Here is a 17,636-nt window from a genome sequence, read left to right on the forward strand (position 1 = left end):
AAACGATTCAAAAGTCTAGCGGGTTTGGTTTTGAATTTTAACAAACTTAAGGCTTTTCTTCTAAACTTATAGCATAGAGGGCGTTTTACCCTTTTCTTTTAATTACAATGCCTAAGTACTCTCTTTGAGTTCCAAACCCTTTACTAGACTAACACTTTCTTTTGTATCCCCCTCGAGAACTCTACACTCTTACTCTCTTTTTTTTTTCTTTTTTTTTTCATTCCCATTCTCTTTTCCAATCATTCCATACACAATCCCAATCCCAAATACAAGTCTCCACCTAGTCCTAGCTAACCCAAAAAGTGTGGGCTAGGTCTACATGAAAGACTGCTCTTGTCGGCTCATACCTAACACGTTATACTAAGCTCAATCATAAAAGACCTCACAATCACACACAAAATGATCTTTGGCTTGAAATAAGGTTAAACTCAGGGTATGGGAAACTGCTTTAAAGATGAGAATCAGCTACTTGGATTAACAAAGGGTGGTGAAGTGAATAAGATAATCCAAGTATGTATATGGTAGCCATGAGTTCACAAACAATGCATAGACCTGATAATTGCAAATTAAGTTCAGGTTCTAATAGTAGGGAATGACATCAGATTAGCGAGTTTTGAATCAAAGCAGTATAGTCAAGTTGTAAATTTAAAGTAGGGTGCGGTCTTACTTCAGAGAAACAATCGGTTATTCAACAAAGAACTAACTACCTGGGCATTGAACTTACTTTATTGAATTTACATGCTCATGGTTTGAAATCATCATTATCTCCAATGCAAATGAGCAATCTTAAATACAAGCACTCTATATACAATCCTAAAATGAATTGCAAAATACATGACACTCTGTTTTTGATGAAATCATTTTCTGAAAAAATTTCAAATTTTTATGGTTTTTTCTATGCCTTAGATGATGCAAAATTTGAAATAAGAAAAGAGAACACAATGTCAAACATGTCTTGAACCCTCCCCCAAACTTAAATTACACAGTCCCTTGTGTAATAAAAATCTGAGAAAGAATTCAAGACCACAATACAAAACACATAAAGACAAATAAAAAGCTATGGTATGTACAATGGAGGTAGTGGTGTTACCTCATCGGCCAGGTGAAGTAGACGGATACGAAATCGTCCATACTTTCTTGAGTATAAGCAGGGACTGATGTTGAGGCGGAAGGGTTTTGCTCGTCCTGTCTGGTCGAGTAGTTGGTCGAGCGTGTGGATGCTCTTCTCTGCCTCTGCTTGGCTCTCTCAACTCGGAGATCACTTCCCGAGGCTCAAATGATGAAGCTCGGGGTCGATCGATCCTGTCAGCCCTCCTCGTAGCTGAGCTCGTTGAACCGCTTCTTATTACTTTGGGGGTGGGAGACGGGGGCCTTGGCTTGCTCTGGAAGTCTTTTATTTGAGCATCAATACTCTTAAGCGACTTCTTCATGGTTCTCATCTTCTTCTTGAAACCTTTCATCGTTTTGTTGTGAAGGTTCCCAAACTCTTCAAGCACACCGAGCTTCTCTAGCTCCTCCGATGTCGATTTTCATGGCAGAGGGAGATGGCATGAAGTTGATGTTATGCCTTGTCTTCACTGAAGTTTGGTTCTCGCAAGGTAGGGGTAACAAAGAAGGTCCAAGCTCCGGATGGTTGAACTTGACGATGTAGTAATCCGCCGGAGTTATCTTGTCAAGATAATCCTTTCCCCTGAGGTAATCGAGGTCGAGGAACTTAGGGAACACGTCAGGGGTTCCCAGGTATATCCCCGCAGCTCCTAGGATTGGTGTTAAGAGACCACAAACAATAAGGCTTCCGCGAATCTCGGAGCGATGGATGGTTGCATGATAGTAGGATTTTTACTCAATTAATCCTAAAACACTATCTTGTCGTTGTAGTATTTTAGGTTGTCAATCCAATCCGGTGTGATGCAAACAGATGAGATATGATTAGAAACCTCTAAGTCAAGCCAAGCAGAGAGTTGGTTGGTTCTAAAAGTCCTAATATGCAAAAACATAAATGAAATGAAACTAAAAGCAGAAATGGCAATAACAGGAAGGTGAATAACAAAGCAGAAATGATAATAGACAGTCAAATAGATAAACGATTCCTAAGGATGGGGTAATCGAGTAGTGTGGTCTCCTTAATCTATTTAGGGGGTTGACAAAACTTCACAGAAAATATCCCTAGACAACAAGTTTAATAACTGGTTAATTCACTGGGATGGTGTATGGATTGAGACAAAAAGAGAATGGAAATGAAAAGAAAAAAAAGAGAGAGAAAGAGTTTAGAGATATTAAGGGGTGATTCAAATGTGTTAGTCTAGTAAAGGGTTTGGAGTTCAAAGAGAAAAGAAAGTTAGGCATTGTAATTCAAAGAAAGTGTAAAACGCCCTCTATGCTATAAGATTAGAAGAAAAGTCTTAAGTTTGTTAAAATTCAAAACCAAACCCGCTAGACTCTTGAATCGTTCAAGAAACACCCCTAACAACATGAACCAAAAAAGAGAAAAGAATGGGAATAAGTGTAGAGTTAGGACATCTAAGGGACTTGGATCATCTTCTGAGCTTTCACACTGTATATCATTGGGTAAATGGGAGTCTGTTCATCTTAAAATGACAATCCTAAAATGAAATGCAATCTACATGACACTTTGTTTTTGATGAAATCATTTTCTGAAAAAAATTTCAAAAAATCTGAGAAAGAATTCAAGACCACAACACAAAACACACAAAGACAAATAAAAAGCTATGGTATGTACAATGTAGGTGGTGGTGTTACCTCATCGGTCAGGTGAAGTAGACGGATACGAACTCGTCCTTACTTTCTTTAGTATAAGCAGGGACTGATGTTGAGGCGGAAGGGTTTGCTCGTCCTGTCTGGTCGAGTAGTTGGTCGAGCGTGTGGATGCTCTTCTCTGCCTACTCCTTGGCTCTCTCAAATCGGAGATCACTTTCCGAGGCTCAAATGATGAAGCTCAGGGTCGATCGATCCTGTCAGCCCTCCTTGCATCTAAGCTCGCAGAACCGCTTCTTATTACTTTGGGGTGGGAGACGGGGGCCTTGGCTTGCTCTGGAAGTCTTTTATTTCAGCTTCCATACTCTTCAGCGACTTCTTCATGGTTCTCATCTTCTTTTTGAAACCTTTCATCGTTTTGCTGTGAAGGTTCCCAAAGTCTTCAAGCACACCAAGCTTCTAGTGAACTTCAACTATCTCATCTCCTCTTTGATCAACATCTTCTTCATAGTGAGCTTGCTCGAATTCATTGGTATCTTGCTCCAGATGGTTGAACTTGAAGATGTAGTGATCCACCAGAGTTGTCTTGTCAAGATAATCCTTTCCCCTGAGGTAATCGAGGTCGATGAACTTAGGGAACACGTCACGGGTTCCCAAGTATATCCCCGCTGCTCCTAGGATTGGTGTTAAGAGACCACCAACACAAAGGCTTCCGCGAATCCCCGAGCGATGGATGGTTGCATGATAGTAGGATTTTACTCAATTAATCCTAAAACACTATCTTGTCATTGTAGTATTTTAGGTTGTCAATCCAATCCGGTGTGATGCAAACAGATGAGATATGATTAGAAACCTCTAAGTCAAGCCAAGCAGAGAGTTGGTTGGTTCTAACAGTCCTAATATGCGAAAACAGAAATGAAATGAAACTAAAAGCAGAAATGGCAATAACAGGCAGGTGAATAACAAAATAGAAATGATAACATGCAGTCAAATGGATAAATGATTCCTAAGGATGGGGTAACCGAATAGTGTGGTCTCCTTAATCTATCCAGACTGTTGACAAAACTTCACAGAAGATATCCCTAGACAACAAGTTCAACAACAAATTAATTCACTCCCGTGATAGAAATCCTCAAGCAAAGCTAGACACTGACCTAATTGCCATTAGCAATCTCTAACTAAGCAGGCATTATCGAATCAACTTGTTAAAGCCTTGGGGTAGAGGCAGATATCTCTGAGATTAATAGGATCCAACGCCCATTAAACGCCTTTTGAGCGCTGGACGTCTGGACTCATATTCCCCATTAGCCAGTGAAACAAGCAATAAGCGCAACTACTCCAGAAGGGATTCTAGTATTCTAAACTCAACCACCTACAACGACCAAGTAAACCACAACTAATCTATCCCATCCTCAGAAATACGGTTCACTACTCAGACATAATGAAAGACAATAGCAAAGCAACGATTAAAAACATGATAACAGAAATGACGAAAGACTTAAACGAAAAACTGAATATCAAATACTGAAAGTGAAAATACAAAGTCGCAGGAGAAACACTGCGGCTACGAAAGTTGCGAAATGTAAAAGTTGATGAAAAACATGATGAAAAACTGGATGCCCTAGGGAAAACCCTAAGGGGCTACTTATATAAGCGAGACATGAAACAAATACGGAAACTAGATATATAGCAAATTTTCACGTCATGACCCTGCGACCGAATGTGTCATTGGCATCTGATGGGCTGAAATGAGCCTCCCTGTGATCGAGTATGTCATTGATCATATTGGGCTTCAGGGGCTCCGCCTTGGGATTGAGTGAAATGCAGTGAAGTCGAGATTGAATGGTCCAGCGACCCTCTGATCGAGTGCGATCGAGTGGATGTCATGAGGTGGTGATCGAGTGGTTGCTTCGGCTTCTTTTCTCTTCTTCATTCTCAGCTTGTCTGGCTGAGTGCAGGACGAGCAGATAGGCCTCCTGGTGATCGAGTGGTGATCGAGTGGTTCTGATGGGGTGATTCCTCCCGCTTCGCGATTGAGTGAAACTGAGCTGCTAGCTTCTCCGGGGTTGCGATAGAGTGATTTGCCCTGGCAAGGCTCCGAGGCTGCGATAGAGTACTTTTGCTGAAGGCGTCATTGGGCATTCTGACTTCCTGTTCTGTTTCTTCTCTATTTGAACTCCAAAAGCATCCAGAGTACCTGAAAACAACCAAATATGCCATGCACATGCAATCCTAATGGAAAATCGTCCTAAGTATGTAAAACACACTAAAACGACTCCTAATGAGATAAAATGTGGATGAAACAATGACAAAGTGGTGAAGAATGAATGCATAAATCATGCAAATTATAGACATATCATTGCAGCATACTCTCTATAGCTCAATAGATGATCCAAATGAACAACAGTCAGCGATGTGTCCGCTCTATCTCGCACCTTCTTCCTCCCATCTTTGGTCTCTCTCAGAATGAAGACCAAAGCTTGATCAATCATGCATAGCTCTTCTTCACCAACAAATCCAGTGGTCTTCTTTGGAAAGATGGTGTTGGCAATGCATTGGTGGAGATATCTAATCACGGGACTTCGAATTCAAGAACTCTTGCTCTTGGCGAGCGACTAGGCTTTGGACCGGCGATTGTTATCCAAAGAGAGAGAGAGTAGCTCATCTTGGTCATAGTCTTGGCGGATTCCTTCTCCACTTGGAAACCCAAAAATGGTATCAAAGTGGGTAATATCAAGTGTATACTCGACATCCTTAACTTTGAATGTTATGTAATCAAGACCTCCTCTTTCTTCTTTCTCTGAATCATCAACACAAAAGTGAACTATGAGGGTTGCAAGGAGTTGACAGCTCTCCTCTTTAAAGCCCCGAAATTGGCAGCTCATGAACGTTACAAGATTGGCCGATTCCATCAAGTATTCCACATCCCCACAAATACCAAGCTCTTGCATCGTTTCCTTATGAGGGTATCTAGTTCCCTCGAACTTCAACTCCTTCAAGTATTGATAGTACTCGCTTGGGGTTGGCTCTCTCTTATTCCTTGGCCAGTTTCTTCTCCCAACAGGGGCTGGTGTATCATCCCCGATAATCTTAACCTCTTCCTCAGAAACCGCTTCTTCAAAGACTGCTTTTTCATGGTGTTCTTCCTCAGCCTCAACAAACCCTCTTGCCCCTAGCTACTTCTTCTCTTTGCATGGCTGAGTGACTGGAACTTCCTCCTTGAATCGAGCTTGACCTTTGAGCACGGCGAGCTTGGCGTTCAGTCATGCCACTCATGTCAAATGCCCAACTTTTTCGTTATCAACAGAGGATCTTCTAGCCCGAGATGAACTCTTTCTTCTTGAATCCATGGAGATTGGTAGTGAGTTTCAACAATGTAATCAAAAACAACTCTCCAAGAGGTATCAAATTGGAAAGTATTCCGTTTTTGGTGATGAAATTTGATCTTAAAAAACCGGTTGGAATTTTGAGGATGGAATTTGGAATGATCGAGTAACTTTGGTGAGGTATGGTGAAGAGGAGAACGGATTCTTGAGGAGTGATAGGGGAAGTTTGGAATGAAAATTTTGAAGCTTTGTGAAAGATAGAGAATTTGCGAAAATGAGTTGACGAAAGAGAGAGTTTTGAAGGATGGTTTGGCTATTTCAATGGGTGGAGGACGATTGTCTTCGGTTCTCTCTTTTGGATGGATAGGAGAGTCGATTGGAAACAGTGAGGAGCATGGGTAATTGGTTTGTTTATCGAGTAATGAAGTGAAGGGGAACAGGTGGGACACTCGACCTCACTCCTTGGTCTCCAAATAATTTGAGCTCGCGTAAAGGATCGAGTATCCCTTGAAATGCAAAATACTTGATCGGATGGTGGAGGGTTCTCCACTCTTTAAAACGCTTGATCAAACGGACTAGAATAAGCCTCATGAATTTAGTCGATCAAACGGTGATGAAGCTTCTCTTATTTCGTCATTCAATCGCATGGCTCAGAACACTCTTCCTTTGACCAATCCTCAGTTTCAAAACTAGAGTAGCCTTTAACCATTTCTTGAAGTATAAAGATTGCATGGTTCAGTTCTTCCATCTTGTAAGTTAACTTCCCAATTGTATCCTCCTAAGCTTTGTATTATATTCTGAGTTCCTTCTTCAGTAACAAAGTCAAGTGTCAAGAGTTCTTCTTCAGCAGAGGGTTTATTGGGCAGTTTAGGCACTCCTAGAGAATAAGTCGGAATAGGGATTTCCTCTTCACTCAACAACTTACTCTCTAAGCTTCTTTTCTCAAAATGAACTCCTTTCTGATCTTCTGGTGCAAACCATTCTGTTGCAAACTCATTTTCCTCATTGATAGCTAGAGCAGTTTCCATCTTCTCTCGATCAATACCCATTGAATAATTATTAACTCTTTTTTCAATAATCCAAAGTTGACCTTTAAGCTTCATCACTCTTGAAGATAACCCCTCTATGACTCTGCTTTGCCATTTAAATTTTTTTCTCATCTCATACCAGTCATCTTCTCTAGGTTCTTCAGTCTGAGCTAACCATGCTGTTGCTCTCTTCTAGTGGTCAAAAGTTCTCTTCAGCTTGCTGAGTTGAGAAGTATAGTTAAATCTTGGTGGGTTTTCAGCTTCTGTTTCTACATCAACATCCATGTCCTGAATCCCGAAATTTTGACCTTCTAATGTTGATTTCCTTGAAGCTTTGCTCATGTCAAATTTCATCTTGATACCTTTTTCAAGGTTTAGATCAATTTTTCCATTCCTAACATTTATGATTGCTCTAGCTGAGGTTAAGAATAGTCTGCCTAGGATCAGGGGATCCTTTCCTTCTTTATTTGTATCCAGCACTACAAAGTCTGTAGGTATCTCAACATTTCCAATCTTGACAGGCAGATTTTCTATTAAACCATGAGGATGTGCAACAGAACCATCAACTAGTAAAGTTAGGTTGTAGAACTTGTATTCCATTACTCCTAGCCTTTTAGCTATAGAGAGAGGCATAAGGCTAACAGATGCTCCCAAATCATAGTGGCACCTATTAAATGTCAATGGTCCTAGGGAGCATGGCAGAGTGAATGAACCGGGATCACCAATCGTTTCTTGGATGACTTTCTTCTTGTAAGCTTCTTGAGTGATGACTCTACTAATCATCTCTTAATTTTTTTTTTCCAGAATGGTGAGTATTCAGCAAAGGTGTGTGCTTTATAGTCCAGATAAATTGATGGGTAGTAGGTGCAGCAATTTGAGTTGAATCTCCCCCTTTCTTGAACCATATTGTCCTCAATATTGGGAGTCTGATAACTTGTTGGAGACTCATCTTCTTGTTGGATGTTTATAGCTGATATATCCCTATTATCACTGATTTTATCTATGTTTTAGGTATAAGATTTTGAGTCTTTATGTTATTTCTCAAGTGTTTTTAGTGTTTTTTCAGGTATTCTATGCAATGGGACAACAATGGAGATTAGGAGACATTTTGGAGCAAAAGCTAAGGAAAAGGAAGCTAAGGACGATTTTGGATTCAGAAATCAGAGAGAGTGTCGATCCACACACTCCTGGTATCGATCGACACCATTTTTGGCCCAACAAAGTCCATGACGCTTTCAAGTTTACAGAAGAGGAAATTTTTCCCAGAAAACTTTCCTATTTGCATTATTAGTCCCTGGACATTTTATATGGTCTTTATATTGTTTTTGCAAAACCCTGTTATTGAGAGACAGAAGCTATTCATCGAGTGGTTTCATAGATTTATTCAGTTCTTAATACAGTGAAGAGATCTCTTCTTTCCCTCCCCTTATCTTATTTGTTGTGTTTATGCTTTCTTATTCAATCATGTTGTTTGTTACAATCAATATGTCTGAGTAAACTGCTCGTTAGGAATAGGGTTTCTCATTAGGGATCCATATGGTTAGTAGATCGCGCCCTCTGCTAGGTTATCTCTAGAATTCTTCATCTTTATTATGTTTAATGCTAGATCTAGAGTAATTAACTAGGTCTTGAATCCAGACAATAGATATGCCCACCATAGGTATCTATAGTTGGATCTATTATTTGATGAACCTGGTTTATAGGTGGGTAATAAGAATCGGCCTATCTACTAAGGTGAACAATCGAACTCATTAAGAATGCATATTTAGGTTATAATCTCTCGGCTTCTCCGGTTATTCTTAGCTATAGATATAGGGAGTTTCGCAAAACACCGCTAGTTATTCCATAATTAGAGTTTGAGTTTAAGAATGGTTCGATAACAACCTAGCTTTCATTAGATCTACTAACCAATAGTTTCCTGAGAATACCCTGTTCCTAGCCTTTTATTTAATCGTTTACACACAATCAATCTGCTGTTTTCTTACTTTGTTCTCATTTTATTTCATTCATACCCTACTAGCTTAATCTTGACATTAAACTCATTGTTTTAACAAAATAACTTTGTGGAAATCAATCCTTAAATACTGCAACTGATCTCTTTTTTGAGAGAGTAGTTCTTAGGGTAATTTGAACCGTATCAAATTTGGCGCCGTTGCCAAAGTTCTTGGGAATCACCATTGAGTTTAGTTTAGAGATTTCGTCTAGTTTTTACTTTCACTTTGTTACTCACGCTGTACTCTTGGGGATTTCAACAGGCCTTACCTGTTTTATGCTAATCGATCAATGATCGTACCCCCACCCTTCCAGAGGAACGATTTTGAGCTGAAGCCTAGCTACTTTGCTTTAGTAGGCCAGCATCCTTTCCATGGCTTATCTCATGAGCAGCCAATGGACCATATCGAGCGCTTTGAGGACCTTGTTCTAAGCATCAAGGCTAATGGAGTCTCAGAGAACTACCTACTGTGCAAGTTTTTCCCTTATTCACTTGCTGGAGAAGCCGCTTCTTGGCGGAAACAACTTAAAGCAGGTTCCCTCAAGACTTGGAGAAGCATCAAGATAGCCTTCTTGAACAATTTCTACGATGATGCTAAGTCTTAGGAGTTGAGAAACATGCTGTCTACCTTCACACAAGGTCCAGCTGAAGTTTTCAAGGTTGCTTGGGTTCGTTTCAAGGAGTATCAACGGGACTGCCAACATCATGGTTTCAGTGAGGTACAACTTCTTGGTACCTTCTTCGGAGGAGTCGATTAGAGATACCAGATGGCTCTAGATGCAGCGAGCAATGGTAACTTCAACACACGTTACCTAATTGATGCTACAGCTCTGATAGAGAATCTTGCTTGTAGCAACATCACTAAGAACACAGACTTCGAGAGGAAGAAGATTGTTGGAGCTGTTTCAGGCAATCAGATGGCAGAGGTGAATGCTAAGCTAGATTTGGTTCATAACTTGCTTACAAGGAAGAAGCATGTCCACTTTGCAGCTGAAGATGAGACTATTGAGCCTGAGACTGAGTCTGAAGAGGGAGTCTTCTACATCGATGGTTAGAGCTACATGAAGTTTGGACAACCACAAGGCAACTTCAATGGCAACAGGTTTACAGGGAACCAGAGTTCCTCCAACTATACTCCCAAGCCGGCTTTCTAGAAGACCTTTCCTTAGAGGACCTATGGTAATTCAGCCTACCAAGCCCCCCCCCTCCACTCTCATCAGAGACAAGAATAAAATCTATACTTGAGCAGATTCGAGAGAACAAAACAAAGCTCGTTCTGGAGTTTAATGGCAAGTTTGATGCTGTCTAAACAAATCTTAATGGGAAGATCGACAATCTGAGCTCTCACTTGAAGAAGCTGGATGTACAGGTAGCTCAACTGCACAATCAATCAAGAGACAAGAGGGCTTTCTTCCTGGTAATCCTGATGCTAAACCAAGGAAGAGCTGTAATGCCATCTTGATCACAGAAGGGGATGATGTGTGGGAAGAATTGGACACTGAAGACAAGTTGGAGCTCGCAGTTGCAGATATGGTGTCGACCGACACCTTCCAGTGTCGATCGACACCCTATGGGACACTCTTTTCTAAGACGACTCAATACGACGATGTCGATCGATACCCCTCTAGTGTCGATCAACACTGGATGCGGACTACACCTTGTGAGGTGCAAATCCCAATGCAGCCCGAGTTTGTTTACACTCCTCCTATCCCTTATCCTAGGAAGCGTCGTTCTAAGCAGGAGATTCATGCTGCTAAGTGCATAGCCATCATGGAGAAGATCCTCACTTCTTTCCCTAAGGATGCTTCTGAGACATCTTCTGTTCCACTCAACAGGTATGTCAAGCGACTTGTTGAGAATGGTATTAGCTTAGATGAAGCTAAGCTGCTGACCAGGGACATCAGTGCAATCATGCTGCCTAAGGTAAGGAAAGAAAAGGCACAGAGAGTGGACATTGCTGAGTACATCCGCACCATCACTCTTGATCAGACCACTGAGGAGCTTCCGGATCGAGGTAGCTTCGTTCTTGATTGCTCTATCTCCACAAGCAGGTTCACCTGCTCTTTTTGTGATCTGGGATCAAGTATCAACCTCATGCCTAAGTCTGTTGCTGAGAGACTAGACATGACTAACTACAGGCCTTCGCGGATCGTTCCAAAAGAATCGCTGAATAAATCCTTGAAGATGTTCCTGTTAAGGTTGGTAACTGTGGGTTCTGAAATCCACAATAGAGATTTGTACTTAAGATTATGAGAAAGGAGGGCTAGATCTTCACTGAAACCTTGAGAGTTATATTGCTAAGAACGAATGGACTTTTGTATTGATTTTGACAAAGCTTTTACAATGAGAAAAGAGATTACAAGTGTAAAAGTGTGTGTGTGCCAATGTGAACTAGATTGAATGTCCCTTCCAAGTCGTCCTTGCTCCCTTATATAGGTCTACACACGTGGTTGCTTCGTCCGGGATCTGCGGAGATCCTCCTGGATATTCGGCAGGTTAGTTCGGAGATATCAGGTACGCAACGTGAATATCTCCTTGTCAATTCCTAGGTCATTATTCGCTTATCTCCATGCATCAGGTGACTGGGCTTATCTGGCCCAAATTCCCATTCGCATATGTGGGCTCGTCAGCTGCGTAGGTCCTTTACTTAGTGGGCTTGGTGGGCTTTTGTGGGCTGGCTTGGTATTTTCGCAGGTGGATTCCTGGAGGGGAATCCAGCTCCAACAGTAACTCTTTTATCCCTGCTTATTTTGTGGTCCTTGACTATGAGAAGGAACCCAAAGATCCTTTTATCCTTGGAAGAGCATTCCTAGCTACAGCTGGTGCTAGGTTTGATGTGAAGAGAGGTAAAATCTCTCTAAAGGTTTCTGATTTGGAGATGAAGTTTGGCATGGATGGTTCAGAGCTTACTAAAACTATCAGTAGCATTGCTTCCAGTATAGACACAACTCCTCAGACTGCTCAGAATCCCACAACAGAGCCACACACAACGCTCCCATCAGCTCAACTCGCCAATGAGAGTTGTAGAGATACGGTGTCGATCAACACCACCACTTGACAGATGATTCTACACATTCTCTTCAGCCCACACATCTTGAGGACCTATGTGATAAGTTCTCTTCTATCTGTTCTCCTGCCTTACCTTCGATTCTTCGAAGTCTGCTTCACTAGATAACAAGCCTAGAGTTCTTCGAAAGCTTGTTTCTTCTGTTGTTCTTGCAGGTGACGAGAAGAGTGTCGATCGACACCCGCAGCTGCCCCATCTAGATCAGTTTAAACACCTCCTTGGAAGGCAAGGAGGTAGCAGCAATCCTCCACCACTCCACCCACATCCTGAACTCCGTCAAGTCAAGCTATTGACTCAAAACAAGCGTTTAGTGGGAGGCAACCCACTGGTTTGATTTGTCTTTCCCTCTCTTTTATTTTCTTTTATTTTTGATTTCTTTTTTCCGCTTTCTCTGAATTTGAATGCCACTGGAGACAATGTCGTCTAAGTGTGGGGAAGGTTCTTACTAATTATGCTTTTATTTTTTATTCTTATTATTTTTCGTTCTTGAGTTTATTGAGTCACTTTCCTTTTTTTTTTTTTAAAAAAAACAAAAACAAAAAAAAAATGTTTTCTTTACTTTAGTTAAGAATCATGATCTATATTTCTCTTGATTATTGCCTAAATGATGAGTGCTACAGGTTCGAGTCAATCCGACTATTGAAAAATCTAGATGGCAAACCAACAGACTTGAGGAAATCCTAGTTTCCAACACAACCACTAAGGCTGGAGCTAATATCACTGCTTTTCCTTTTACCTCTTCAAACAGTTAGTACTCATAAATCTTGACTCCTTGTTCATACCAGATATTGAGACCAATGTGATAGTAAGAATGTGTTCCTCTCCCCTTATAAAAAGAAAAATATAATGAGAGATTGAGAAGATTTTCAGATAGTGTATAGGGGTAGGAATGTTTCTTATGACCCCATTATTATACAATATTTGAAATGATCAATTACAAAGGTTGGAAAAATGTCGAGGGTGTCGATTCAGTATGCGAGTTCTCCTTTGTTTACTCTCTAAAAAGAATAAGTCTGGGGGAGAGAAAGAACACCAAAGAAAAAAAAAATATATAAAAAATGGTCGATTTATCATGGTATCATGGCGATCCAAGTACTTCTTTTTCAGAGTATATCGTCATTCAATTGGCAGTTTTGATCCCGCGAGGATAACAAGGACCTGGTCTACCAACCTGGGTCAGATGGAGACCTGAGCCTCTTGATTTTTCTTTGTTGTTTGTGTCGAATCCTTGACTGCTTTTGCTGGACGTTAGTACTGAAACTAATTGTTTGTTTTTGATGATTTGCAGCAAGGACCAAGGAAGTTACTCTCTCGGAGACGGAACTTGAGCTGTTAATCCTTTCCACTGGTCTTACACTCACGACCGTGATCACCCGATCGTTGAGAACATGGCTGGGTTAGCAAACCTGCTTCGCCACATCAAAAGGAGGAACTGCCAGGTTCCTGGAGTGAAGAACATGGCCGAGGCGGCGGCCTATGCTGACATGATGGCGAAGGAGGGCCAGGTAATTATCGATAATTGTCTTCTTCTAATTTATATCTTTACGCTAGTTGTGACTTTCTGTTTTGCTTTCGGAAGGCGATAGCTGCCACAAACAAGCTGGTTGCTCTCTATGAGCAGCGTCTGAGCCAGGTCCCCTCGGCGAACGAGCTAGAAGAAGGAAAGGCCCTCATCCGGGAGCTGACGTCGAGTGTGAAGGCTGGTCAGGATCGCGAAGTCTCGTTCCAGTTACACCTCGGTTTTGACTTGTTTATAAATAATTCGTCGATGATTTGATGATTCTGACCTGATTGTTATTTCAGGCGGAGATCGAGAGGCTGAAAATGGAGCTGTCTATTTCAAAAGACCTCGAGAAAGGTTTTGCTGAGAAGATCGGGTTCATGGAGATGGAGATCGAGGGGTTGCAAGCCGACAAGCAGACGGCGAGGAGCTAGATACATCGCTTGGAGCAGAAGAGGAAAGAGCTCTCCCAAAAGGTGGTGGACCGGACTTCGATTGCAAAAGGGGCGAAGAAGGCGGTTCACAATGCTAAGGTTGAGCTGGCTGCTGCGTATTCGAAGCTGCTGGCTGGGATCAAGGAGAAGTGGGTCGCCAAAAAGGAGTACACGGTACTGGAGAGGCAAGCGGCTGAGGTGGAATCGAACATGGCTTAGATCGACCAGATCACCAAGGCTACTATTGATCTGACCGTGGAGAAACCTCGGCTGCGAGCAGAGCTGGATGACGTAGAGGCGCGGTGCAAGTCGAAGGAGGTATCAGACTTTACTCTAAGCAAGTTGGATCTCCCCCAGGTTTCAGAGATTTTGGTGGTACGTCCGATGGACGTCGACGAGCAAGGGACGCCAATTGGCCTGGATGAGTTTAGGAGCAACAAAGACGCATTTTCGGGAGGTCTCACAGAGGGTTCTGGTATTGTCTTCGTTACGCCAGCCGGAGAATCGAGGGAGTGATCACTTTCGCTCCTTGTTTGTTTTAGGATTTCGTGTTTTGTTTCAGACTTAATGCCTGGGAAGGCTTTTATCCTTTTGTTTATTGCCTTTTGAACTTGGTGCCTGGGAAGGCTTTTCACCTTTGTTCGTTTAAGTACTCGAATGCCTGGGAAGGCTTTTATCCTTTTTAGCAAGTATTTTTTGTCTTTCGTTCGAGTGTTGACACTTTGTTGATTTTGGTGTGAGACCACCTCGCTTTGTCCATGTCCCGGATAATAATTGGACTTGTTTCGCGTCCAAATTATTTCGGATGTGATATGGTATGTTCTTCGAAGGTTAAAACTTTGAACGAGTTTGAGTTGTTTTGTCTTGGGAAAGTGTTGAAGTGAGGTCACACAAGGGACCTGCCAGATTTTGGGAGCTGGGCTTGTGGTATCGCCAGGTCGCGAATGAAACCTTCGTTTCTTCCTTGTTTACTATGTTATGCGTTGATAGCGAAAGAGTTAGATTTGGTTGTAGTAGGTGAGCTCCGATGAAGCCGAAGTGATGTGTTCTTATAAGTTTTAGTCCACTGTTGACTTTTTGGAAGCGAGATCACAAAATGGATCCGCCAACGTGCGGGTGTTGGGCTTTAGGTATCGTAAGATTACGCCAGATCGTCACTTGCTTTACCTCCTTTTCGTTTGGTCATCGAGCAGGGACCTGCTCGATACCGAAGGGAGATTGAACTATCAGGTGAGCAGCTGATCTTCGTTGATGGGAGATGCGATGTCTGTTTCCCTTGTTGAAGTTTCGTCTTACAAATAGAAGGGTTGAGATGGTAATTGCGTTTGCGGAGGTGACTGCCTGAATACCTGGTTAGGGGATTAAGCCCTTTTGATTTGATTGAATTGGTGGCTGCGCTCTTGGGAGGAGCTGCCTACGTACCCTGCCAAGGGATCAAGCCTTATCGTAGTTCGATTGTATTTGAGTACCTATTCGTGGTATTTCTTGAGATGCATGGCATTCCAAGACCGTAACTCAGGTACTCCGTTAATAATTTTTACGAGCTTATAGACGTCGTCACGTACCACCTCTGTGATTCGATAGGGACCTTCCCAATTAGTTCCCAGTTTTCCAGCGTTTAGCTCTCTCGTGTTGCTGAACACTTTTCGTAAAACGAGCTCTCCCACTTCGAATCTCCGAATTTTGATATGAGAGTTATAGTAGCGGGCGGCAGTTTGTTGATAGTTTTGAACTCGGATCATTCCCTGATCTCTGCGTTCATCGATGAAGTCCATGTTGTCCTATAACATTTGCGTGTTCAGGTCCGGGTTAGCAAGACTGGCGGTCCTTCTCACGCTCGGTACTATGGTTTCGACAGGGAATACTGCTTCTAAACCATAAGCGAGGGAGAACAGTGTTTCTTGCGTTGATTTGCGAGGTGTAGTTCGGTAGGCTCAGAGAACTCCGTGGAGCACGTCAGACCACATTGATTTTTTTGAATCAAGTTTTTTCTTGATGTTGCTAAGTATAGCTTTGTTCGCGGCTTCTGCCTGTCCGTTACCTTGTGGGTAACGGGGGGTGGATGTGGTAAGACGGATCTTCCACTTGTCGCAAAATGCTTTGATTTTTCCCGAGTTAAGGTTAGTCCCGTTATCAGTGACAATCTCATAAGGTATGCCGTGTCGGCATACGATGTTTTCCCATAGGAAGTCCTCGACTTGTTTCTCGATTACCTGTTGGAAGGCTTTAGCCTCAATCCATTTGGTAGAATAGTCGGTGAGGACCAGCAGGTTTTTTAGTCTCTTCTGCCCACCGGAGGCTTCCATGGGACGTACGACGTCCATGGACCACTTCGTAAATGGGTAAGGGGAAGATATCGAGGACATTTCCTCGGGAGGTTGATGAAGAGTAGGTGCGTGTCGTTGGCATTTATCGCACCTGAGTGAATGAGCTACGCAATCGGCTAGCATTGTTGGCCAGAAGTAACCTTGCTTTTTAATTCTGAGGGCGAGGGTACGTTCACTACAGTGGCTACCACATTGCCCCTCGTGCATGCTTTTCATGAGATCTTTCGTTTGTTGCCCGTAGGTACACACCATGTACGGACCTGCGACGCTGCGTTTCATCAGTCTCCCTTCCATGATGCAGTACCTTGCGCTCTGGGCTTTGAGTTTTCTGGTCTCCCACTTGTCGGGAGGTGTGATCCCTCGTTCGATGTAATCGATGATTGGGATTCTCCAGTCGTTGTACGGTTCAGGTTCGTACGAGGCAGGTTGTTCGGGAGTTCCGTGCTCTGGTTCTTCCTCCGCTGCATCTGCCTCCGCGGCTGCTGCAAGGGCTCTAGCCGCGGCGGTGGTGCTTCGGGTTACTCGCGTAAAGTTGCAAGTTGTCTAGGTTTCCGTCCCAGCGTGTTTGATCGTTAGGTCGATGCTCGGGTGTTCTATTCCTTCAATTGGGATAATTCTTTTGACGAAAAGATCTGACGTGGAGGCGAGAGCTGCCAAGGCGTCTGCAAAGGTGTTTTCTCCTCTGGGGATCCTGGTCAGTTCAAACGATTCGAACTGTTGGGTCAAGGTTTTGACTAGTTCGAGGTACGCTTCCATGCGCTTGTCTTTAGCTTCATATTCCCTGTGGAACTGGCTGGTGACGAGTTGGGAATGAGTCTAGAAGGATCTTGAAAAATGGTCGATTTATCATGGTATGGTACAGGAATGAGTCTAGAAGGATCTTGAATGTTAGCTTGTTTGATGAGACCCAACGATGAAAGCCTGGTGGATATAGTTGTGGAACTTAGGTATGAAATCTAGAATGTTGTGTAAGCTTGCAGAGAAGTACATGTTGGTTAGGATTTGATTAGACTTGTTAGGCATATGGACTTAGTTTGGGTGATCATGGCAACAGGCTAGAGAATGTTGGGAGTTCCTTTATTTTCAAAACCTCTTCCACGGGTTCGGCTTTTATGTTTTGCTTGAGGGCAAGCATAAGCTAAGTTTAGGGGAGTTGATATATCCCTATTTTTACTGATTTTATCTATGTTTTATGTTATTTCTCGAATCTTTTTAGTGTCTTTTTAGGTATTCTATGCAATGATA

General features: G+C 42.4%; 5 pseudogenes across 5 annotated transcripts; 2 read left to right on the top strand and 3 right to left on the bottom strand.

Annotated features, from left to right (window-relative positions):
* Nucleotides 1-1,149: 1,149 nt before the first annotated feature.
* On the bottom strand, nt 1,150-5,991 carry AT5G34623 (annotated as a pseudogene; the record flags this gene model as incomplete). The annotated part of the gene is made up of 1 exon: nt 1,150-5,991.
* Nucleotides 5,992-6,782: 791 nt separating this feature from the next.
* On the bottom strand, nt 6,783-8,078 carry AT5G34644 (annotated as a pseudogene; the record flags this gene model as incomplete). Its single annotated transcript has 1 exon — nt 6,783-8,078.
* An 80-nt stretch (nt 8,079-8,158) lies between these two features.
* On the top strand, nt 8,159-12,871 carry AT5G34665 (annotated as a pseudogene; the record flags this gene model as incomplete). Its single annotated transcript has 1 exon — nt 8,159-12,871.
* A 546-nt stretch (nt 12,872-13,417) lies between these two features.
* AT5G34686 lies at nt 13,418-14,575 on the top strand (annotated as a pseudogene; the record flags this gene model as incomplete). Its single annotated transcript has 1 exon — nt 13,418-14,575.
* A 969-nt stretch (nt 14,576-15,544) lies between these two features.
* Nucleotides 15,545-17,203, bottom strand: AT5G34696 (annotated as a pseudogene; the record flags this gene model as incomplete). Its single annotated transcript has 1 exon — nt 15,545-17,203.
* Nucleotides 17,204-17,636: the final 433 nt, after the last annotated feature.

This window comes from Arabidopsis thaliana, chromosome 5 (assembly GCF_000001735.4).
Source record: "Arabidopsis thaliana chromosome 5, partial sequence".
NCBI lineage: Eukaryota > Viridiplantae > Streptophyta > Magnoliopsida > Brassicales > Brassicaceae > Arabidopsis > Arabidopsis thaliana.